Genomic DNA, 25,417 nt, shown 5'->3' with positions numbered 1-25,417 from the left:
AATACACAATGGATCCCAAAGTTACACGAAACCTGCTTTTATCGCGACAGGCATTAAAGAAAAAGTATCGCAGTTTAAAAAGGGATATAGCCCAATCTCAGTCTACATTAGAAAAAAACTATAAGCCAATTACTCAACCACTTAATGAACTTTTACACACACTCGATACTGTTCCATCTATTAAACAAGAGCCAAATATTAAATATGAACCACAACCACTCACACCAAAGGACTATAAAATACGAAAATCTAATTATCGTTTAGCATTTTTATCTCCAAATAAGAGTGTATTTTCTGAAAATTCATCTCCAAATAAGAGTGTAATTTATGAACAATCGAAAACACCTACTAAAAATAAAAGTGTAATTTCTGAACAATCGAAAACACCTACTAATTTTGGAAATGAATCTATTATTCCAAGGGAAGAAGTATTTACATCACAACCAGAAGAAACTTTTGTGTCGGAAGGACAAACGAATACCACGGATGAGAATATTAATCGGTATTTTGAGGACACGCTTCGAGAATTTAATGAGATGATTACTAATCCAGATGTAATGAATACATTTTATGAAAATTATACTTCACCCTTGCCAAAGGATTATATTAAAGCTAACATTGAAGACACAGAAGGTAATTTCGACCACGACCTGGGAATTTACCACGACCTTGAAACTGAAAAATTTTCTATTGGAGATTCTCAAATTAATTTTGAAGGACCTGACATAACTATCAACGACGTTAAATATCGCTGAACACCAGGTTTATACGAGCTTTTATTTAAAACTAATCCCGTATCGTTTAAAAAAGAAGATGTTAACGAATATATTGATATATTACGTAGAACAAATGCGATATATAGAAACAATAATCCTGCATTACCTATAAAAAGTATTCCATCAAAAATAAAGGATAAATATGATTTTATTATTAAACCAGCTTTGGAGACCAGACCTAAAACATCTAGAACTCGTTCAAATTCGCTTCCTGGAAATTTAGCAGGAATAGTAACGCGAAACTTAGCTAAAGAATTATTGAATAAAAAAGGCGGTGCACTTTACAAAAAATTTAGTGGCAAACAATTAGAGTATAAATACTTTGATGATTTTAATGAACTAATAGATAGATTACAACTGCTCCTAGCATCACTGGCTGCAGGAAACGACGGAGTGGTGAATGAAATTATATCTATAATTGAGGAACTTCGAGAAGGTGGTATAATACAGTAATGCCTATGAATAGATTTGGAAGTCATTTTTTAAAAAGTTGTCAAACTCCTGATTTATCTCCATCACCATTATATTTTGTGTGTGATCCTTCTTCTTTCTATAGTAAATGTGTGTTAACTTTCAAAGGAACGAAAGAAACAAATTTGAACAAACAATATTATATGTTAGAAAGTGGTTTATTTTCATACCAATTTACACTAAGTGGTATTGTTGATCAAGTGCAAATTAATGTTTCAAGTGGAAATGTAATGATAACCTCTAAATCAGTTAATACAGAGTATAAATATGAGCAATTACCAGGAGTACAGATTTTTAAAGGTGATACAATTTCTTTTAAACTAGATAAAGATTCTACTTTTGTAGTTTATATTACTCTTCGTTGTCCTTTAGAAAAATATGTCAAACATTAAATCACAAGTCGTACACGAACTGCATAAACCGGCAAAAAAAATTTAGACGGAGACATGTAATCATCAAAGGATTAAACAATCTGATTCAAGCAGATTTAGCTATAATGATTCCTTATGCCAAAGTAAATAGTGGATACCAATATATTCTCGTTGTAATTAATGCGTTTAGTAAATTTGTGTGGGCGGAACCGGTTAAAAGAAAAACAGGGGTTGAAATTACTAAAGCCATGGAAAAAATTTTAAATCAAATGAAGAAGACACCAAAAAACCTTCAAACAGATTTGGGTAAAGAGTTTTACAATTCTCAGTTTCATGAGCTCATGAAGTCACATGGTATTAACCACTACAGCACATTCTCGAATTTAAAAGCCTCTATTGCTGAGAGAGTCATCAGAACAATAAAATCAATGTTGTGGAGGCAGTTCAGCTTGCAAGGTACTTACAAATGGGTGAATAATCTTCCTAATATAGTTGAAAAGTACAATAATACTAAACATTCAACCACAGGTGCCATTCCTAGCAAAGTTAATGAAAAGAATGCCAGGAATATAACAGCATATAATTACCTTAAAATCATTGACCCTCGAAAAAATAAATACAAAGTTGGTGATTATGTCCGAATTTCGAGATATAGAAATTTGTTTACTAAGGATTATTTACCCAACTGGACAAATAAGATTTTTAAAATAAGAAAAGTCAAGCAGACAAATCCAGTGACTTACTTACTAGAAGATTCACGCAAAGAAGAAATTCAAGGGGCGTTTTACAGCGAAGAATTAATGAAAACCCAGCACCCTGATGTCTACTTAGTCGAGAAGGTATTGAAAAGAAAGGGTAACAAGGTGTTTGTGAAATGGTTAGGGATGGATTCTACTCATAATTCATGGATTAATAAAAATAATGTATTATAATATTAAAATAAAAACTTTTTTACAAAAAAATTATTTTTATTTCACTTGCGTAAATAATTCAACATACACACAGTTTTTGTTTATATCTACATATTGGATCATATTTTTCTACTTACGTAGATACTTAATAGCAAAAACACAAAATGTACCACACTAAGAAGCACGTTTACATATAAATTAATTTTTCCATTTGGTTGATTGTTTTCGGTTTGGATTTCTTTAGTGATCTGGTATTTCGGAAATTTGGAGTGAATTATTTGTGCGAAACTACAGTTTGGACTAAATTTGATGTGTTATTTATACACATCATCAGTAGACAACCAATGATAAATTTCTACATGACACCAAAAGCACCTTACAATATCTTCTTTTTGTAGATAGTAAAATCCATATGCTGCTAACTCAATCAAAGGAACCAACCCCCTCCAGTTTTTAAATGTGGATAACCTTCCATAAAAACTATTCAATTTGTCTGACTCGTCTTCTAGACACATGGTGACTATTAGTTTTTAAAAGATATGCTCCTACATATAAAATAATTTATTTCTGTAGTGGAAGGGGTGTGGTAAATTAATATATTCGATTTTTATATAAATATTTATTTCTATGGCTTACATCTAATACAGGATTAATAATTTTAGCAAGTTCTTTTATTCTACGTTGAAATCTTACTCTGTCAGCAGCCACAAACTCCCAGTACCTTGTTCTGCAGGAACAAGTTGATTCAATGTAGTGAATACGAACATTTTCATTAAATTTGATCATAGAGTAGCTCTGGGTATCTATGAATTAACTCTAGCGCCATACCATAAGTTGTTTTATCTATATTCTTTATTGGTTCCATTATTTGCAGCCCAGATTCAATAGGATTATTTGAATCAACTCCGGTCTTTAGTATTTTTAACGAACTGATGAAGTTTTCCTTTTTCAAAGTTTCCAAAAGGTAGTTAACTATTGGAAGTGTTGTCCACAGCGATGCAATGGAATTGGCACCCAAAATTATCTGTGACTCACCATTGGTAACTTTCACCACTGACATGTGGGACAGATGCATGAACTCTAGTTGTACTGTAACGATGAGTGTCATCGTTACGATATTATTATATTTATTCCTATAAGCCACCTAATAAGTATGCAACCAGTTATGCGTTCGTGCTTAGAACGGGTTACCTAGATTTGTGACCAAATATAATAGAAGGTTGGTACTACGCTTGGGGAATTCTGGTCTTAGCTTGTGGCTGTACGGCTTCCGACGGAGGGGCATGTCATATCGCCCATCGGAGAGGATTGTCACTTCAATTTTCAATCTGGTTGGATGAACAAGTAAATTTTTCCGTGGTCACTGTTTAAAGAATACAATATTTAGTTAAAATATTCATTTATTATAAGATTGGTTTATTTTGGAAGGAGCTATTTTTTGTTTTGGGATTTGTGCGGTGAGAGGAAGAGTTTTATTTCCAAGTTTCCTTTTGGAAAACAGTGGGTAAGTCGGCTATTAAGTATTCTTGTAAAAAAAAAAACATGGTTCTCATTCTCAATACAATACTTATAGTAATATTATAATTGTTATTCTAGGAATATAAAACATCAGGTCTTAACGAGTCAATCTCACTATCAAATTCATGTTTCTACAAGAAAAATTCTTTAAAATTAAATTTCCAGTTCAAAATAGTTTCTGAAGTAATGACACTTTTCATTTCCTTTTAGTATCTACGTCTATAAAGTAATCCCTTATTGCAATATATACATATCTTCTTGGTTCATATGTCCTTCCATTTCTTTACATTTCCATTTTTGTTCAAGGTTAATGACACTTACTTATAAATGTCAATAGCTCCTCTTTTTTTCGGTAATTTTTTCTAGAAATTTTTATAAGGTTTTTATACCTTTCTTATATGCCCTGTTTTTGTGTACTTAAGGAACACCAGCTAATAGGAGATTCTTATGCTTTTAGCCACGGAAGAAAATAAGAAGATGGAAAATTAAGTCAATCATACTTTAATTTGTTTTTTTGGAATACATAATCATTTTGGGGATATTTTGGATGGAATGTGGATGTTTTGTTTGGTTTTTGTGGAATAAAAGTTGAGTTTTCCGATACTGGGCAGCTACCTGCTTGCCGTACCTTCCTGTTGGTGTGGAGTACCTCCCTAGGGTTGGGAACCAGAGGATACCTTATTTGGCTCTCCCCTCATCATCTTCACCAAAGGTTGGAAGAAGCAATCCGCCTACTTTTTGTAGGGACAGGTTTTTATATAACTAAATTTACATGTCAATTTGTTTTAATAATAACTTCCAATTTTACTATTTTTTTTCTCTTCGTATCAATAACTTTCAAATCACTCTAATAATAATATACCCTCATTGTTTTTCTTAACCATAAGTAACATAATATTCAATATTTTTCAACAATTTTTATTATATTTCACCCTTATTTAATTTATTTAAAATAGCCTGGGATTTATAAACCATATGTAAGATAATGTGCACAGTATCTAGGTCATATCCTATTTAATAATATTTATTCCAGTTGTCGGATGTTGTCACCTCCGATTAGATACGGTATTGTCAACCAATATTGTAACCCTCATTAATAATAAGTTGTTAAGGTAAATACCTATTCATACTAAATTCATTACATATTTTTTTCTACTGTAAAACCTGCATTATCGACAGCAGTGTACTAGCCTAGTACGTCGGATAATTAGCTAGTGTAAAAATTGTATATAGGGTATATAGGTTTTTTTATTAAATGTGGTTGTACATACTTATATGTTTTATTATCCTACCATTTTAATAGTATTAGTTAGGTACAGCAATATAGGTCACGTGGAGAAGAATTTATAAAATCCTTCCCTGGCGCTCAACACTACTTCTGAATATCTTCTTGGTCAGTAGTTCCCTTTCTTTTCATTACTCCTTATATTCATTTATTTTCTTTATCATTCCAGTATTTCATTAGGTACCGTCTTACTAGGGCGTGCAAATATGGCCTGATCCTTCCCTGAGCCCTACTGTTTAGTCTCTTCAATTTCCAGCTAGCCTATTTTGGGGAAACTTCCATAAATAAGTAATTATCCTTTAAAGCTATATCTATTCTGCCACAACAAAACCTCGTTTTTGTTACAATTGACGCTCGCCAACGTGGAGCCCGATTTTCAGTAAGACAGTACCTTTCTTTATTTTGTTGCTTATTGTAAATTTTTCTAGTAAGTATCTTTCTGGTTCATTGTTGTATATTTTGTAATTATATAGAGATATTTTTTTTGATTCCTTTTGTACGTTATTTGGAAAATACACTAGTGCACTTGTATTGCTGTATTGGTACTATTTTAATTTATTTAAAATAATAATTGTAAATCGTGAGTAGGATAATATTTGAACAGGTATATTGGTTGACATTTCGGTCTGGTCGGTTTGGTGATACCTGGATATTTATTTTGAAAAATTTTGAATGATTTATTTTTTTTTGATATCTAGGTACATTACTACTTCTGATTTAGGTGCAGCCACAATATACTACAGTTAGTTAAATTTTTGCTTACCATACCTATATATAATTTATAAAGTTTTCATTTTTTTATATACATTTTCGTTTAAACAGTTACTTAAATTATTTTAAATATCTACCCCAAATATATATCTCGGTTATATTTGGTTTGTCGGTTTATTGGTCGTTAGTTTAGCAGCTCGTCAGTTGAGCAGCTTGTTTAGTAGATTGTCGGTTAATTGGGTCGTTAGTTTATTGGGTTGGGTTCGGTTTGTCGTTGTTGGGTTGGGCTTATTGTTACTAAATTTTTCCTACCACCATGTGTACCTTTCAGCCAGAGCATTTATTAGTTAAGGAGGTAGATTATGAGTTGAGGATAAGAGAAATAGAGGTTGAAGAATCCGCTAAATGTGATAAAAAACGCAGTCTATTGCGTGGTGCTCTTAAACAAGAGCAAGGAAATAGGAGTTTCCGTCAGATTTCAGCTGCAGCTATTCCTTTCCTGGAACAACAACAAGGAATAAATGAGACACTAGAGGATCTTACGCAAAAGATAAATAATTTTAGAGGGACTGTCCATGATAGCATGTATTCTAGATACATTTCACGTCTTGCTCATATCTCTGGTCGTGTCCACTTATTATGTTGCTCAGATGAGGAGCAACAACTTTACAAACGCTCTATGTCCATTAGGATTCTCAGTCTAGAAGGTGAACTCGATTCTCGAGTAAATCCTCTAGCCACGTCCACTCCTGTTTCTTCAGTTCAAGCCTCTAATTCCTTGTTACATCCCAAGCCTGTGCAGGTACATAAGTGGGGAGTTTCGTTTTCTGGTGAAGGTCATTATGACCAAGTAATTTCATTTTTAGATAGGGTAGAATGTCTTCGTGTTTCGAGAGGTGTGAGTGAGGAAGATCTTTTTTCGGCTTCTGCCGAATTATTCACAGGCCATGCTTTTACGTGGTTTATGAACAACCGTGGTAGCTTTACCACTTGGACTGATTTGGCTCAGAAACTAAAATCTGACTTTCTGCCGTACTCTTTCCAAACTGATCTCTTAGACGAGATCAAGAACCGCAAGCAGAAACCGGGAGAATCAGTGACTATGTTTATTAACACCATGTTGGGTATGTGTAGTCGTTTAGATACTCCTTTAACAGATCATGCAAAAATAAAGATAATTTTAAAATGTTTGTTACCCTTTTACCATGCCCAATTGGCACTGGTTGATATAGCCACTATAGAAGACCTCACAGAAAAATGTAAACGCTTAGAGGAAACTCTATCTTGGTCTCTTAATTCCCCTACCACTTCGCAATTCAATTCTGGTCCTGTTGGTTTTAATTCTCAACCCTCAAGAAATCGTTCTTGGCAATCTAGACCCCATACACCGAATGTGTCTGTGACTACTTATTCTTTGTCTTGCTGGAATTGTCAGGTTGTTGGTCACACATTTCGGGATTGTACCAGACCCCAAACACGGATTTTCTGTCACGGTTGTGGTAGAGAAAATACGCTTAAACGTAACTGTTTTAAGTGTTCGGGAAACGAGCATGCAGAGGCTCGTACCCTGAGCGTTCCTCAAACAGCAACCCCATCAGGGAATATGACCGCAGCTGTAGACGAAGCTTCAGGTCCAATACCCGCCAGCAGCTCAAACACACCCTCTCAGGAAGGAAGAAACACTTCCAACCGGAGACCAGCACGCCAACCGAAATCAGGGAAAAAGTAATTGTTAGTAACACTTCAGTTGACTCGTACGGTTCGCTTGATCGTAGATTATCCCCTCCAGTATTAAGCTGGAATTTTAGTAATAAGCATAATCAAGACGAGGAAACAGTTCCAAATTCTATACCTGGTTGTACGTTTGTAAATAATAATAATATGTCTATGTTAATACCAGATAATTTTGAAAATAAATCAGATATTTTGGATTTTGATATAAATTCGTTATTAGTTAGGAAACATAATGATAACCGACCTTATCTTGAAATTGAAATTTTAGGACAATCTTGTTTAGCTCTATTAGATAGTGGCTCGAACATTTCTTTAATAGGTTCGTATTCGCTGAAATTACTAGAAAATACTGATATTAATGTTATGCCTATTTCTTCTTTACAAGTCTCTACTGCGGATGGTGCAATCCAGTCAATTACAGGTAAATTTGACACAGAAATCGTAGTTGCCAATATTCGGAAAATGATTACATTTTATGTTATCCCTTCAGTTAAAAATTCTATAATTCTTGGCATGGATTTCTTAAATGCATTCAATAGTACATTAAACTGTTCAGATTTTTCGTTGTTTATATCTTCCTTTAATGTCGCAACTGTAAGTGCCATTCGTGAGTTCTCTAGTTTGTCTAGCTTAGAACAAACCCAGTTAGAGAATATTATCTCTAAATTTTCTTCTATCTCTTCCAAAGACCAATTAGGCCGTACACATTTAATATCTCATACTATCGAAGTGAACACTACAACTCCGTTTAGACAATATCAATATCCCATACCTCAGGCATGGCAAGCAGATTTAGGTAAAGAAATTGATTCGATGCTCTCTCTAAACATTATCGAACAGTCAAATTCTTCGTATTGTTCGCCGTTATGGATGACGAAGAAGAAGGATGGATCATTCCGAGTATGCTTCGATGGTCGCAAACTTAATAGTATCACTACTAATCGAGATGCTTATCCCATCCCTCGGATAGATATAATTCTTAGCAAACTTCAGAATGCCAAATATATCTCTTCGATCGATTTATCCAAAGCCTTCTTACAAATTCCGTTAAGCGAAGAGAGTAAGAAGTATACTGCTTTCGCTGTCAGTGGTAAAGGGTTATTTCAATTTGTCACAATGCCTTTCGGTCTAGTTTCAGCTCCACAAACAATGTGTCGTCTAATGGACTTGGTTATTGGTCCACAACTTGAACCATTTGTATTTTATTACTTAGATGACATTATAGTTGTTACTCCTGATTTTTCCTCACATATTGAGATATTAGAGAAGTTATTTTCACGCCTTAAAGAGGCTAATCTCACTGTTAATTTAGAGAAATGTAATTTTTGTCGTCCTAATTTGAAATTTCTAGGATATGTTGTTGATCATCAAGGTTTGAGAACAGACCCTGATAAAGTAACCGCTATTAAGGACTTCCCCATTCCTAAAACTACTACACAATTACGTAGGATCTTGGGCATGTGTGGTTACTATCGTCGATTTGTGCCTTCTTATTCTACTTTATTATCACCCCTTACTGACCTCCTTAAGAATAGGAAAAAGGGCCAGACTATCACCTGGACTCCTGAAGCCGATGATGCTTTTCATCGCATTAAGGAAGCTCTTACCAGTGCTCCGGTCATGACTTCACCTGATTTCAGTGAACACTTTTACCTCATGACGGATTGTTCAAACACCGCTTCAGGTGGCGTACTCTTTCAGATGAAAGATGGTTCTGAACACCCCATAGCATATACTAGTAAGAAGCTTAATAAGGCTCAGAAAAATTATTCCACTACAGAGCGTGAACTCCTTGCTATTATTCATGGCTTGGAGGCTTTCCGCTACTATTTAGAAGGTCGTAAGTGTACCCTTATTACTGATCATAGTTCTTTACTCTGGATGCATTCTATGCGTAACCCATCCCAACGTTTGTCTCGATGGATTTGTAAGTTGTCAGCCTTTGATTATAATATCGTCCATCGTAAAGCAAATGGTGTTGTAGTAGCTGATGCTTTGTCTCGAACGTTTGATGTCAATCTTCTTGACTTATCCACTTTAGTTCCGGATGCATGGTATCAGAAAATGTTGGAAAAGGTTACCCAAGAACCTGATCAGTATCCTGACTTTAAAGTAGAAAATAATATCCTTTATAAGCATGTTGTTAGTTCAGTAGAAGCTTTGTCTAATATGTCTGATTGGAAGATTGTTGTCCCAACAGCAAACCGGGATGAAATTCTTCGTACATTTCATGATAATGTGACATCTGGTCATTTTGGTTCTTATAAAACATTTAGTAGGATAGCAGAATTATATTATTGGCCTGGCATGCGCACCTATATCAAGAAATATATTTCTAGATGCAAAGTTTGTGCTACTTGCAAGCCAAGTACTATGCCACAAGCTGGATTAATGGGTACTTTTAGGAACATTGACTTCCCATGGCAGATGATATCCATGGATCTGATTGGACCATATCCTCGTAGCTACAATGGCTATACCTATTGTTTGGTGGTTGTGGACTACTTTACAAAATTTCCACTAGTTTTTCCTCTTCGGAATGCCACTGTCCCTGCCATTGTGAAATATTTGGAGGAACAAGTCTTTTTGTTGTTTGGTGTTCCCCAAATTGTGTCTTGTGACAATGGTCCTCAATTTGTGTCTAAGGCTTTTAAAGACCTTCTAACTAAATACAAAGTTCAGAAGATCTTTTATAATGCTGCATACCATCCGCAAGCTAATCATAGTGAGCGAGTGAACCGCAGTATTGTAACAGCCCTTAGATCATACACATATCCAGATCACAGAGCTTGGGACCAGTATATTCACTCGATAGCTCAAGCCATAAGAACTTCGGTCCATGAAGTTACTCAATGTTCTCCAGCTTATTTAAATTTTGGTAGGAATATTGCTTTGTCTGGTGATTATTTTGGTTTAATTTCGGACAATTCCACAAATCTCCCTCAGATCTCTGAGAAGCTTCATCGTTTAGATGATATTCAGACTTTGCCTCCAATATTTGCAGACATCAGAAAGAAGTTAAAATCTTCTTACCTTAAGTCACAGAGTCAATACAATTTGAGGAAAAGAGATTTGCGATTCTTTGTTGGTGATCGGGTATTAAAACGTAATTTTGTTAAGTCAAGTAAAGGTGATGCTATTTCTGCCAAATTTTGTCAGAAATATGTCCCATGTGTTGTCAGTAAAGTAATCTCTCCTTTAATATATGAATTAAAAGATAGTTCGTCCAACAGGAAACTTGGTCGATTTCATATAAAGGACTTATTACCAGATAATACTGTCAACGACTTAGAAACTTCGTCATCAGAAGAAGATTAACTTAACAATATTGATCAAGTTAATTCCTCTTTCTAAACTTTAGAAATACTCGCTTGTTCAATGAATAGGTTAACGATTGGATTTTGATTTTAGTCACCAGATAGGGACTCTATGTTTTATCTATTATAGTAGTCTTTCTAGCTTTCCATATTCTATGTATCTGAGATGTCATTAGTTTATTATTGAGATTTAGCTTAGTTGGGCTTAATATTGAACTGGTATGGAACTGTTAACACCTTGTATGTGATTATGCTTATATTGTCATCACTTGTAGATTAGTGTATCTACCAAATAGGTTTAGTTTTGTGTTTGATTTTGTAGTTTCCACTGGAAAGTTAATGGAACAGTGCTTAGCATGATTCCTTGGTACATTAGCTTATTTTTGTCTAAAGAAGTCATTGTGATATTTGTTTGGGTAAATGCAATTTTAGTATACAGTGTGATTCCAAAGTCATACTTCATGTGTCCAAATTTTGATAAAGTTAATTGAGATTAAATTTATGACAAAGACTATGAAACCATTTCATTATTTATTGTAGTGAACATTTCTTAGGAAAGTGGTTTGCCAGCTTGGCTATGCAAATACGTGGGTTCGAGACTTGTTGCTTATCGACTGTGCACCTGATAGGAAGCAGATTTCATTGCTCACAGTTGTCTAGTTCCAAGCCATACCTCAATTAGTTCAGATGCTGAATCTATATGATAGAATGTTTAATCATCATTTTAATCATGCACTAGGCATTCTTATTCGATTTTCAGGTTACATTCATTCTGAAGAAACTTAGTCTTAACTTGTATGTTTATCTATCCTTCTTAAGTTTTACTATTTTATTATTCTGATAATGATGGTAACTTCTTTACTATATTGAAATATTGTAGCGTTTGTATTCACCGAGGGATTATTTTGTTCAAGCATCATCTTTCCGAGGAACTAAATTTTTTTTTGTTCATATGTACCTTAGGGTCAGGATCAATATCCTGTTCTCTGTGAGTAACTAGGGAACATTTTCTTAATCTGCAGTTTCTTTAGAAATTGATTTACCTGTTCTCTAGTATTTCCATAATTGGATTTATTTATAAGAGTTATTAATATGTGACTTCTTGAATTCTTTCATGAGAGATGACTTCGAAATATTGGTTAGCTTCTTCTGGCCATTCTTATCAATCTGTTGTAGCTATAGCTATAGTTAGAGAATCCCAGAGTAAGCTAACTTCTGTTAGGTCAACTATTCGATTAGTTACCCTTAGATAGATCTCCCATTGAATCTGATACAAATCTGATGATCAGTTGAGTTAGGGTCATGGTAACAAATATGTAATCATCATTAGTACATTTAGCGCTAAGTGTAGCATTGCTCAATTAAATCTGCCTGATTGTTCCACCTTGGATATGCTTCCCTATAAATCTGTTGTCCACTGTCGGATCAATTTAGGATAAAAGTCTTGCTACAATAAATTTCCCCTTTCTTGTTAATGACTCTTATATTTAGGTTAGGTTATACTGTGGTCTATTTTTTTTGCATGTTGAGAATTGGCTACGAGATTTCTACGGACTGTTCACTTTGGATATGCTCTATTTAAATCTGTTGTCCATCGATAGAACAGTTTGTACTACTCGTCCCATTCGACATTTTTTTGATTAGAATTTATCTGAATTATGAAATTTAGCAAAGGGTTATAATAAACCTTAACTAGGTATGTTGGTACCATATGTGATATATTGGTCATTAAGACAACCCCATTTACATGACTCATAATTTGCGGTTAGGTATAATCGATCGAGTCAGCTGTAAGTGTGAGTAAGTTAGTCGTCGTATAGGTTATATTAAGTTTTGTATTCGAATATTGTGGTTATGGTGTTCTTGTTGACTATAATTTGGGGTTTTATATAAATCTACTAAATCAACTGGAACACAATTTGGTCTTTAGGATATATATCAGAGGACTGGTCCTACGAGTTTGGACGATGTCCTACGATAGGTTAGTTTAGAGTAGTGAAGTAATCATAGGTTCGCACTATATTTTTGCTATTTGGTTTGTTCACGCCTGTGTTGGATCCCACAGCGTGTGATTTTTCTCTATGAATACTGGCATTGAGTATTTATAAGTATATATGGAAAAAAATTGTTCCTAAGATCAATTTTTTTTTTCCGAGTAATGGGGGAATGTAACGATGAGTGTCATCGTTACGATATTATTATATTTATTCCTATAAGCCACCTAATAAGTATGCAACCAGTTATGCGTTCGTGCTTAGAACGGGTTACCTAGATTTGTGACCAAATATAATAGAAGGTTGGTACTACGCTTGGGGAATTCTGGTCTTAGCTTGTGGCTGTACGGCTTCCGACGGAGGGGCATGTCATATCGCCCATCGGAGAGGATTGTCACTTCAATTTTCAATCTGGTTGGATGAACAAGTAAATTTTTCCGTGGTCACTGTTTAAAGAATACAATATTTAGTTAAAATATTCATTTATTATAAGATTGGTTTATTTTGGAAGGAGCTATTTTTTGTTTTGGGATTTGTGCGGTGAGAGGAAGAGTTTTATTTCCAAGTTTCCTTTTGGAAAACAGTGGGTAAGTCGGCTATTAAGTATTCTTGTAAAAAAAAAAAACATGGTTCTCATTCTCAATACAATACTTATAGTAATATTATAATTGTTATTCTAGGAATATAAAACATCAGGTCTTAACGAGTCAATCTCACTATCAAATTCATGTTTCTACAAGAAAAATTCTTTAAAATTAAATTTCCAGTTCAAAATAGTTTCTGAAGTAATGACACTTTTCATTTCCTTTTAGTATCTACGTCTATAAAGTAATCCCTTATTGCAATATATACATATCTTCTTGGTTCATATGTCCTTCCATTTCTTTACATTTCCATTTTTGTTCAAGGTTAATGACACTTACTTATAAATGTCAATAGCTCCTCTTTTTTTCGGTAATTTTTTCTAGAAATTTTTATAAGGTTTTTATACCTTTCTTATATGCCCTGTTTTTGTGTACTTAAGGAACACCAGCTAATAGGAGATTCTTATGCTTTTAGCCACGGAAGAAAATAAGAAGATGGAAAATTAAGTCAATCATACTTTAATTTGTTTTTTTGGAATACATAATCATTTTGGGGATATTTTGGATGGAATGTGGATGTTTTGTTTGGTTTTTGTGGAATAAAAGTTGAGTTTTCCGATACTGGGCAGCTACCTGCTTGCCGTACCTTCCTGTTGGTGTGGAGTACCTCCCTAGGGTTGGGAACCAGAGGATACCTTATTTGGCTCTCCCCTCATCATCTTCACCAAAGGTTGGAAGAAGCAATCCGCCTACTTTTTGTAGGGACAGGTTTTTATATAACTAAATTTACATGTCAATTTGTTTTAATAATAACTTCCAATTTTACTATTTTTTTTCTCTTCGTATCAATAACTTTCAAATCACTCTAATAATAATATACCCTCATTGTTTTTCTTAACCATAAGTAACATAATATTCAATATTTTTCAACAATTTTTATTATATTTCACCCTTATTTAATTTATTTAAAATAGCCTGGGATTTATAAACCATATGTAAGATAATGTGCACAGTATCTAGGTCATATCCTATTTAATAATATTTATTCCAGTTGTCGGATGTTGTCACCTCCGATTAGATACGGTATTGTCAACCAATATTGTAACCCTCATTAATAATAAGTTGTTAAGGTAAATACCTATTCATACTAAATTCATTACATATTTTTTTCTACTGTAAAACCTGCATTATCGACAGCAGTGTACTAGCCTAGTACGTCGGATAATTAGCTAGTGTAAAAATTGTATATAGGGTATATAGGTTTTTTTATTAAATGTGGTTGTACATACTTATATGTTTTATTATCCTACCATTTTAATAGTATTAGTTAGGTACAGCAATATAGGTCACGTGGAGAAGAATTTATAAAATCCTTCCCTGGCGCTCAACACTACTTCTGAATATCTTCTTGGTCAGTAGTTCCCTTTCTTTTCATTACTCCTTATATTCATTTATTTTCTTTATCATTCCAGTATTTCATTAGGTACCGTCTTACTAGGGCGTGCAAATATGGCCTGATCCTTCCCTGAGCCCTACTGTTTAGTCTCTTCAATTTCCAGCTAGCCTATTTTGAGGAAACTTCCATAAATAAGTAATTATCCTTTAAAGCTATATCTATTCTGCCACAACAAAACCTCGTTTTTGTTACAGTACTTTACCATCATTAATCGATTGTTGGGGATTCCCCGCCATAAAACTGTCAATTACACTTTTATGTGATAAAAAGTTTAACCACTCGGGTTCACTAAACAAAACGCGATCTTGTTTGTTACCACTGATAACAACTACCGGTTCAAAATTTAATTCATGTGCTAGGCAAACAGAAACAAATTTTGAGTTCGATGGGTTCAGGTAAAACCGGCGTTCACCCAGGAATACGTTTCGATATGTAGCACTCATTTTGGAATTATGATCCATGTCTGCACGTCTTGGGTTCTTATACACGTTAACCCTACCCCCTACTCTTTTCCACTTTCTTTTTGCATACAAAATATCATATATTCCCCCTCCCTATTTTTAGGATGCCAGTAGACTACCAGATGACCAGGTCGTTGACCCTGCTCATTTTACTAGTACAATATCATATATTCCCCTCCCCTTTTTTTACTTTACTCAAATGACGTTAATTAAACTAATTAATATTCACCCTATACAACGGATGTTCACCTAATTAATATTCACCCTAGCCAGCGGTTGTTCATTGACCCACTCCTCCGATTTGTAGGAAGGAATACTCACTACTATAGTTGTACTCGCTTACTTAACATCCTTTATTTTATAAGGTTTTGGCTTTTCTTTCCTCAGGTAGCTTTACCTCCGTGACTGTGTTGGTCGTCGCCCTGAAAGGCAGGGTCTTCTGACATTGTTGTTACAAATGGTAATATTGCTCCTGTAGTGATCTTTTTCCAAGTTAAACTATTATTTTTCTAACTTGGCTATACTGTACTGATGACGACTAATGAGTCAGAAACACGTGTCTGCAGTTACATTCCATCTTTTTATATTGTTAATTTTATATTCACATTCACATTGCGAGTTATTTGCCAATGATTTTTCTTTTCTATGTTTATAGTTGTACTCGCTTACTTAACATCCTTTATTATAGATATATATATATATATATATATAAATACTGAGATAACAGCTGGGAAGAACCCTGGTACTGAGGAAGCAATGAAAGACTGATGCTTCAAAGTGAGTGCCTTTTATTATTGTCAAGCTTTCGCCTATTGATTTTAGGCTTCTTCAGGACTTGCTACAAAGAAGAACATTCTTTACAAATATGCTCAAAGATAGAAAAAGCAATTCTTACCGAAATAGGTGCACTAGTGCTCAGTGACAATAAGAATACATAATGTTTGACCCTATCTGTTGAATGTATACATAAGTATGACAGATATTTTTGTTGTTATTAGCTAATTAAACCGGATATCGAAACTGAGTCAGATCCTCCCTATCCTCAGTACCAGGGTTCTTCCCAGCTGTTATCTCAGTATTTTTTTATTTACTAATAACCCAATTACTCCTTGGACGTGTATATATATATACATTTTTCTTAGGTTCTATGTATATTTAAAAAAACGCTGATTTGAAGGACTTACTTCTTGACAAAACCCGGAAGTGAACCAGTTCGCGTGGTGATGTACATATTGTGTTTAGAGCAATGACATACACACCCCCGGGACAATCCCGGTCCCTTCCAAATCGCCCCCAACACTATTCGTCCGAAAACTAGAGTACCACGAGTACATTCGGGAAGAACCCTTCCTTACCACCCCTGGCTCATCCGCCAGGTCGTCACTCGATCTCGCGTCACCCGAACGTCTAGTTTCCTTATCCCATGATTGCATTTTGAAGTCGTCAAAGCATTTAATTACCTGGGATCGATCATAACATCTGAAAATAAATATGAAAAGGACGTGGCAGCCAGGATCATTGCAGGAAACAGGGCATATTACTCATTAAGGACCCTACTTAAATCAAAAATACTCTCAAGACCAGCAAAAATAAGAATATATATGACAATAATTGGTCCCACAATAACGTATGAAAGCGAAACATGGACTCTGAATCAGCGGGAAACAACAAAATTACTGGTACTTGAAAGAAAGATACTGCGGACTATCTATGGGCCTTGCAGAGAAGAGACAACAGGAGAATGGAGAAGAAGACACAATGATGAACTCCAGACAATATATGGAGATGAAAACATAGTACGCTATATTAAAGCAAACAGAATACGATGGGCGGGTCACGTGCTAAGATCAAGTAACGAAAGACTTCTAAAAGCCACATTCTGGGAAAGGCCCGATAAAAAAAGGTCAGTTGGTCTCCCAAGAAAGTGATGGAAGGACGCAGTAGCCAGTGATCTACGCAAAATAGGACTACAGCAATGGGGAATAGCTGCTCAGGACCGACAACAATGGAGGGAAATAGTAAACGCGGCCAAGACTCACATTGAGTTGTAGAGCCAAATGATGATGATGATGATGATGATTGCATTTGGTGAAGGAAACTATTCAATTCGCGCTACTCAGAAGAATAGGGCATTTAAGAAGCCCCTCTATCCTCTGTCACTAAAATTCGAATTCGCTGGTGTGTATCCTGACCGCAGTATTCCACAGCCCTTCGGCGGATTGTGAGATAAACCTTCAGCCAGATGTCAATACCTATATTATTATGTTCGAAAAATTTAGGATGCTGGCCGATCTGAAAGGTGAAAAGCTGAAAAAAAAAACATTTTTTTGGGGGTATCGAAGTACCATTTTTTGTTTTTATATATATTTTTTTGTATTTTTATATTTTATTATTTCAAACCAAAATGCCTTATTAAAAAATAGTTACGGATTTTATTACCTGCGATAAATTAAATTAATGCGCCTGTCTTTGGTAGAAGAAAACTTATTTATGATTATGCCGTAAAATCGTTCGTTTTTAGACAAAATCGAAAGAAAATCTTTTTCAATTGACAGTAAAGACAAAGCTGTCAGTCGATTTTGTGACATAGCATTTCATGTATAAAATTCTTTATCTTCGTAAATGACACGTAGTTCATTAATTAATTTTTGTTTATTAAATATTCCAAAATATTATGTTATTAAACTATTTATTAAATTATGTGGAAAACTTTTTGAAAAATTTTGAAAATGTGAAGAATTTGCAAGGCTAAAAAATTTTATTCTTTTAAATCTCTAAAACAAACTTCAAGTTGCATAATAATATTATCTATAATTTCAAAATATAAAGCTCTATATTTTGTCGTCCGGTTAACATCGGACGACTGTTTTATTCTTTTAGGTGGGTTTAAGTTAAATTCTGATACCCTTGTTTCAGTCACAGAAAATAAATTATTAAAATCCTGATCATTACGAATAGGCTATTGATTATGTACTATAGAAAGGAACTACAACGTTAACGGGGTTTTATTATTTCATATGGTCAATGAATCTCTATATATGAAAAAGCCGCGGGGTGCTACCATTTAAAGGGGTGCGTTTTTGAGAAATGGGTGAATTAGTCCCTGGGCACAGGTTACATTAGGGTGAGTTCTATGAACTTTTGGTACAAACACGTCTACATAAAAATTGTTCCTGGTTAAATTTCCTATCTAAATATAACTTTTTATAGTTAAAGATACTTTTTGTTACAAAAATATATTCAAAAGAAAAAGCACAAAAAAACGAAAAAGAAAGAAATTTTGTTTTTTGTCCCATAACTTTTGTCCACGGGGATAAAGGTATAGATAATGACGAAAGACGAAGCAAGTTTTCAATCCTAATAGTAAATTAATAATATTGAAAAATATTAAAAATCACTAAAAGATTTCTAAATTGAAAACTTATTGGTATATTTTCATGGTAACACCTCCAAGACTTCTATAATTTGCAAGTAATATGGATGCTGCAGTGGAGACGAAAGGGAAGGAATTCTACACCTTGCAATTCACATCCCCCGTCTGCAGCCGGCAAAGTTCCAACTGAAAAATGCACCTGGTTACTCTACGGAGTATTACGAAAAATAAAATAAAAATGTGTACCATTTTTATTCGGTTGCAATGCGAAGGCAAACCAATCTTACTTTTTAATTAGAATACGGAGTGCAGTCCAGTTCCTTTAACCGCGATTTTCTGCTCTTATTGGAGCTTCATCAGAAGGAACGTAGGCACTGTTCTCCATACTCCAACTAAATTGCATCGAGAGGTTTTCCCACACATCGCAACCAAAGTGATGATAATAGGTGGCAAGCGCCATCTGGCAATTGAAAGACGAAGCAAGTTTTCAATCCTAATAGTAAATTAATAATATTGAAAAATATTAAAAATCACTAAAAGATTTTTAAATTGAAAACTTATTGGTACATTTTCATGGTAACACCTCCAAGACTTCTATAATTTGCAAGTCATATGGATGCTGCAGTGAAGACGAAAGGGAAGGAATTCTACACCTTGCAATTCACATCCCCCGTCTGCAGCCGGCAAAGTTCCAACTGAAAAATGCACCTGGTTACTCTACGGAGTAATACGAAAAATAAAATAAAAATGTGTACCATTTTTATTCGGTTGCAATGCGAAGGCAAACCAATCTTACTTTTTAATTAGAATACGGAGTGCAGTCCAGTTCCTTTAACTGCGATTTTCTGCTCTTATTGGAGCTTCATCAGAAGGAACGTAGGCACTGTTCTCCATACTCCAACTAAATTGCATCGAGAGGTTTTCCCACACATCTCAACCAAAGTGATGATAATAGGTGGCAAGCGCCATCTGGCAATTGAAAGACGAAGCAAGTTTTCAATCCTAATAGTAAATTAATAATATTGAAAAATATTAAAAATCACTAAAAGATTTTTAAATTGAAAACTTATTGGTACATTTTCATGGTATCACCTCCAAGACTTCTATAATTTGCAAGTCATATGGATGCTGCAGTGAAGACGAAAGGGAAGGAATTCTACACCTTGCAATTCACATCCCCCGTCTGCAGCCGGCAAAGTTCCAACTGAAAAATGCACCTGGTTACTCTACGGAGTAATACGAAAAATAAAATAAAAATGTGTACCATTTTTATTCGGTTGCAATGCGAAGGCAAACCAATCTTACTTTTTAATTAGAATACGGAGTGCAGTCCAGTTCCTTTAACCGCGATTTTCTGCTCTTATTGGAGCTTCATCAGAAGGAACGTAGGCACTGTTCTCCATACTCCAACTAACTTGCATCGAGAGGTTTTCCCACACATCGCAACCAAAGTGATGATAATAGGTGGCAAGTGCCATCTGGCAATTGAAAGACGAAGCAAGTTTTCAATCCTAATAGTAAATTAATAATATTGAAAAATATTAAAAATCACTAAAAGATTTTTAAATTGAAAACTTATTGGTACATTTTCATGGTAACACCTCCAAGACTTCTGTAATTTGCAAGTCATATGGATGCTGCAGTGAAGACGAAAGGGAAGGAATTCTACACATTGCAATTCACATCCCCCGTCTGCAGTCGGCAAAGTTCCAACTGAAAAATGCACCTGGTTACTCTACGGAGTAATACGAAAAATAAAATAAAAATGTGTACCATTTTTATTCGAAGTGCAGTCCAGTTCCTTTAACTGCGATTTTCTGCTCTTATTGGAGCTTCATCAGAAGGAACGTAGGCACTGTTCTCCATACTCCAACTAAATTGCATCGAGAGGTTTTCCCACACATCGCAACCAAAGTGATGATAATAGGTGGCAAGCGCCATCTGGCAATTGAAAGACGAAGCAAGTTTTCAATCCTAATAGTAAATTAATAATATTGAAAAATAATAAAAATCACTAAAAGATTTTTAAATTGAAAACTTATTGGTACATTTTCATGGTAACACCTCCAAGACTTCTATAATTTGCAAGTCATATGGATGCTGCAGTGAAGACGAAAGGGAAGGAATTCTACACCTTGCAATTCACATCCCCCGTCTGCAGCCGGCAAAGTTCCAACTGAAAAATGCACCTGGTTACTCTACGGAGTAATACGAAAAATAAAATAAAAATGTGTACCATTTTTATTCGGTTGCAATGCGAAGGCAAACCAATCTTACTTTTTAATTAGAATACGGAGTGCAGTCCAGTTCCTTTAACCGCGATTTTCTGCTCTTATTGGAGCTTCATCAGAAGGAACGTAGGCACTGTTCTCCATACTCCAACTAAATTGCATCGAGAGGTTTTCCCACACATCGCAACCAAAGTGATGATAATAGGTGGCAAGCGCCATCTGGCAATTGAAAGACGATGCAAGTTTTCAATCCTAATAGTAAATTAATAATATTGAAAAATATTAAAAATCACTAAAAGATTTTTAAATTGAAAAGTAAGATTGGTTTGCCTTCGCATTGCAACCGAATAAAAATGGTACACATTTTTATTTTATTTTTCGTATTACTCCGTAGAGTAACCAGGTGCATTTTTCAGTTGGAACTTTGCCGGCTGCAGACGGGGGATGTGAATTGCAAGGTGTAGAATTCCTTCCCTTTCGTCTTCACTGCAGCATCCATATGACTTGCAAATTATAGAAGTCTTGGAGGTGTTACCATGAAAATGTACCAATAAGTTTTCAATTTAAAAATCTTTTAGTGATTTTTAATATTTTTCAATATTATTAATTTACTATTAGGATTGAAAACTTGCTTCGTCTTTCAATTGCCAGATGGCGCTTGCCACCTATTATCATCACTTTGGTTGCGATGTGTGGGAAAACCTCTCGATGCAATTTAGTTGGAGTATGGAGAACAGTGCCTACGTTCCTTCTGATGAAGCTCCAATAAGAGCAGAGAATCGCGGTTAAAGGAACTGGACTGCACTCCGTATTCTAATTAAAAAGTAAGATTGGTTTGCCTTCGCATTGCAACCGAATAAAAATGGTACACATTTTTATTGTATAGATATTGCTTCACGGAAAAAAAACCTACACATTTTCTCTTTAAAATGATGTTTTGTAGAGGTCATTAGGATTTACAGTTTTCGAAATACGATTTTTCAAATTTCGCCACTCACAGCAATTTTGGGCAATTTTCCTTGTTATTTCGCAAATATTGTTCTGTAACTTTTTTCTACGTAACTTTAGGCATATGCAATGGTACATATAAGAGGAATAGAAATCGATTACCTTTAAAATGTTCTACTGTATAATGTTGTACGACTTCTTTTAAAGAAGTTATCTTTTTCAAGGTTTTATACTTTTAACAAGTTTTTATATTTTTTACGATTAATTTTTAAATTTCCCATTATAACTTTTTTTTCTACATTTAGGTAAATACTATATAATAAAGAAGAAAGCTTATTCTGTTTACTTTAAAATAATGTATTACAAAAAATTCTAGGATTATTGTTGAATAAGATATGCTTTTTCAAAATGTAATAAGTACTTTTTTAATTGTAATAAGTGCAACAATTTTTGATTTTAGGATTATTTTTTACATTTCTCATTATAACTTTTTTATGTGATTGTGTGTTATGATTGAATCTTATTTTTTATAGGTAATACTTTGGATCCACTTGACTCGGCTGGGCAAACTTCAAAATATGGATTAATTCCAATATTTACTGTCAAAGCTCCTGCACCACAAGCTTTGCTTGAAAAAAATAGCATGTAAATGTACCAAAGGATGTACAAAAAACTGCGGTTGTAGGAAGATAGGAATTAGTTGTTCAATATTCTGCAAAGAGTGCATGTGCATGGGTACTAATTGTGGGAATTTTAAGATAACTGAGGTGTCAGAAGAAAATATTGAAGCTAATGCTAACGGAGTTTGATTTTGAATTTTTTTTTAAAATTCAACGTTTAAATAATTTTAACTAAAGTGATGTTTTCTAAGACTAATGTTTATGTAAGTTTAAATAATAGCAAAAGAAATAATTTTAAATATTACAGGTAAAAAAATATCAAAGAATCACTCGGTTTCCATTATTTAAATATAGATGATACACCATTTTAAAGAACAGAATGTAAGCCCTCTTTATTGAGCAATATAATAGTATATTCATGTACAAGAAAAAAAAAGTTATAATGAGAAATTTAAAAAATAATACTAAAATTAAAAATCGTTGCTAGTACTTATTACATTTTGAAAAATAATATCTTATTCAAAAATAATCCTAGAATTTTTTGTAATACACCATTTTATACTAAACAAAATAAGCTTTTTTTATTATATAATATAATATATACCTAAATGTAGAAGAAAAAATTATAATGAAAAATTTCAAAAATAATCGTAAAAAATGTAAAAAATATTATATTTTTTATATTAGGTATTATATAATATATAATATATTATATAATAATATTATTTTATTTTTATATTATATTATAAAAAATCGTTAAAAGTATAAAATCTTCTTCTTCTTCTTCTTCTCGTTGTCCTTATGCCCTATAAGAGCGTCGGACTTTGGTATCACCTATCCATCTTTTACCCATTTCTTCCACGCCTTCCGGTCTCCTGCCATTTCCTTCATCTGTTGCACTGTTTTCCCTCTCTTTGTCCCGATTTCCTCGATTTGCTCCATCCACCCCTTTCTAGGTCTGCCCCTTCTTCTTTTCCCCTGTCTTTTGGCATCTGTCACCTTCTTTACTAGTCTGTTCTCGTTCATCCTAGTTATATGTCCAAACCAATTCAGTTTTCTTTTTTCAATTTTTTTTTCTATTGGTTCCTGGCTTAGCACGTTTCTGATGTTTTCGTTCCTTTCCCTGTCCATCTTCGTCTTTCCAGCTATTTTTCTCAGATGCTTCATTTCTGCTGCATTTATGGCACTTTCATGTCTCTTATTTGTGACCCATGTCTCGCTTGCATATAGAAGAGTTGGTGCTGTGATTGTATTATATACATGTATTTTTGTTTCCTGGCTGATTTCCCGTTTTCCCAGTATCGTATTATTAATCGCATAGTATATTTTCGTAGCTTTCTTTGTCCTATTTGCAATTTCTAGGTCTAACTTTCCGTCATTTGATATTATCGTTCCCAGGTACTCGTAGGCCGTCACCCTCTCCAATTCTTGTCCTCTACAGAACACTCGTGTTTCACCTCCAATCTCGTGCTCCTGCTGACCTATTTTCATCGTCTTGCATTTGCTGATGTTTATTTCTAATTTCATTTTCTCTATTTCCTCAGTCCATACATCAATTAGTCGTTGCATCTTTCTCGGGTTGTCTGCTATGAGAACGACGTCGTCCGCATACAGTAATCCTTCTATCATAACTGGTGTTAGGTGTGTGTAGCCTATTATTGTTTTTAATTGATTAGTCCTTATTTTCACATTTTTAAATAATTGATCCATAATTATGACGAATAGGAGTGGGCTTAGGCTATCTCCCTGTTTTATTCCCTTGTTCATCCTAAATTCTAGTGATCTGCTACCTCCCATTTGTACTTTTCCCACCACTCTACTGTACGTACTTTTAATTATCTCTAATAGTTTCCTCGGTATTCCCAGCTCCTCCATAGTATTCCACAATACTTTCCGGTCTACTGAGTCGAACGCTGCTTTAAGGTCTATGAAGGTTATATATATGTTTGTTCCCCGATCATTATTTTTTTCTATTATATTTCGTAGTATGCTTATGTTGTCAACTGTTTGTCTTTGGGCTCTGAATGCTGTTTGTTCGTCTTCAAGTTTTTCTTCTACCTCTGTTCTTAATCTGCTTTCTATTATTCTCGTATATAGCTTGAACACTGCTGATGAGAGGCATATATCTCTATAGTTTCCACAGTTGGATTCTTCTCCTTTCTTGTGAATTGGGATCAGTAAGTTTTCTTCCCACTCTTTCGGCATTTTGTTTGTTCTCCATGCTTCTCTCATTATTTCCAGCAACCACTTCTTTCCTTCTTTCCCTATCCATTTTATCATTTCGGGATCAATTTTATCTGCTCCGCTCGCTTTTCCTATTTTTATTCTACTTATCGCTTCTTCCAATTCTTCTGTACTTATTTCTTCCATTTGGTTTTCGTCCTCTGCTGTCTGTTCTATGGTTCCCTCTGTCTCTATTTCTTCACTTTCCTCGCCCATATATTTCTCTTCATAATATTCTCTCCACACCTCTAGTATTTCTGTTGTATTTGTCTTTAGTTTGTTGTGTTTGTCTTTTACACCTCTGAGTTCTTTTCTTTTCTTTCCTCTTAGACTCCTTACTTTATTCCAGAAGCATCTGTTGTTGTCTCTGTAATTTTGGTTTAGGGATTCACCAAACTTCTTCCAACTCTCTTTTTTTCCCTTTCTTATTAGT

The 25,417-nt window shown here is 34.3% G+C and overlaps 2 long non-coding RNA genes across 2 annotated transcripts; both read left to right on the top strand.

The window, feature by feature from the left end:
- The first annotated feature begins 3,640 nt into the window (after positions 1 to 3,640).
- On the top strand, positions 3,641 to 5,317 carry LOC126881622 (uncharacterized). Its single transcript, XR_007696934.1, has 2 exons — positions 3,641 to 4,033; positions 4,505 to 5,317. It is a non-coding gene; the product is annotated as an uncharacterized LOC126881622 (long non-coding RNA).
- Positions 5,318 to 11,849: 6,532 nt separating this feature from the next.
- LOC126881626 (uncharacterized) lies at positions 11,850 to 14,960 on the top strand. Its single transcript, XR_007696936.1, has 2 exons — positions 11,850 to 13,675; positions 14,148 to 14,960. It is a non-coding gene; the product is annotated as an uncharacterized LOC126881626 (long non-coding RNA).
- Positions 14,961 to 25,417: the final 10,457 nt, after the last annotated feature.

Source organism: Diabrotica virgifera, chromosome 1, assembly GCF_917563875.1.
Source record: "Diabrotica virgifera virgifera chromosome 1, PGI_DIABVI_V3a".
Classification (NCBI taxonomy): domain Eukaryota; kingdom Metazoa; phylum Arthropoda; class Insecta; order Coleoptera; family Chrysomelidae; genus Diabrotica; species Diabrotica virgifera.
The sequence above is the reverse complement of the archived record's forward strand: the minus strand, read 5'-3'. Positions and strand labels throughout refer to the sequence as shown.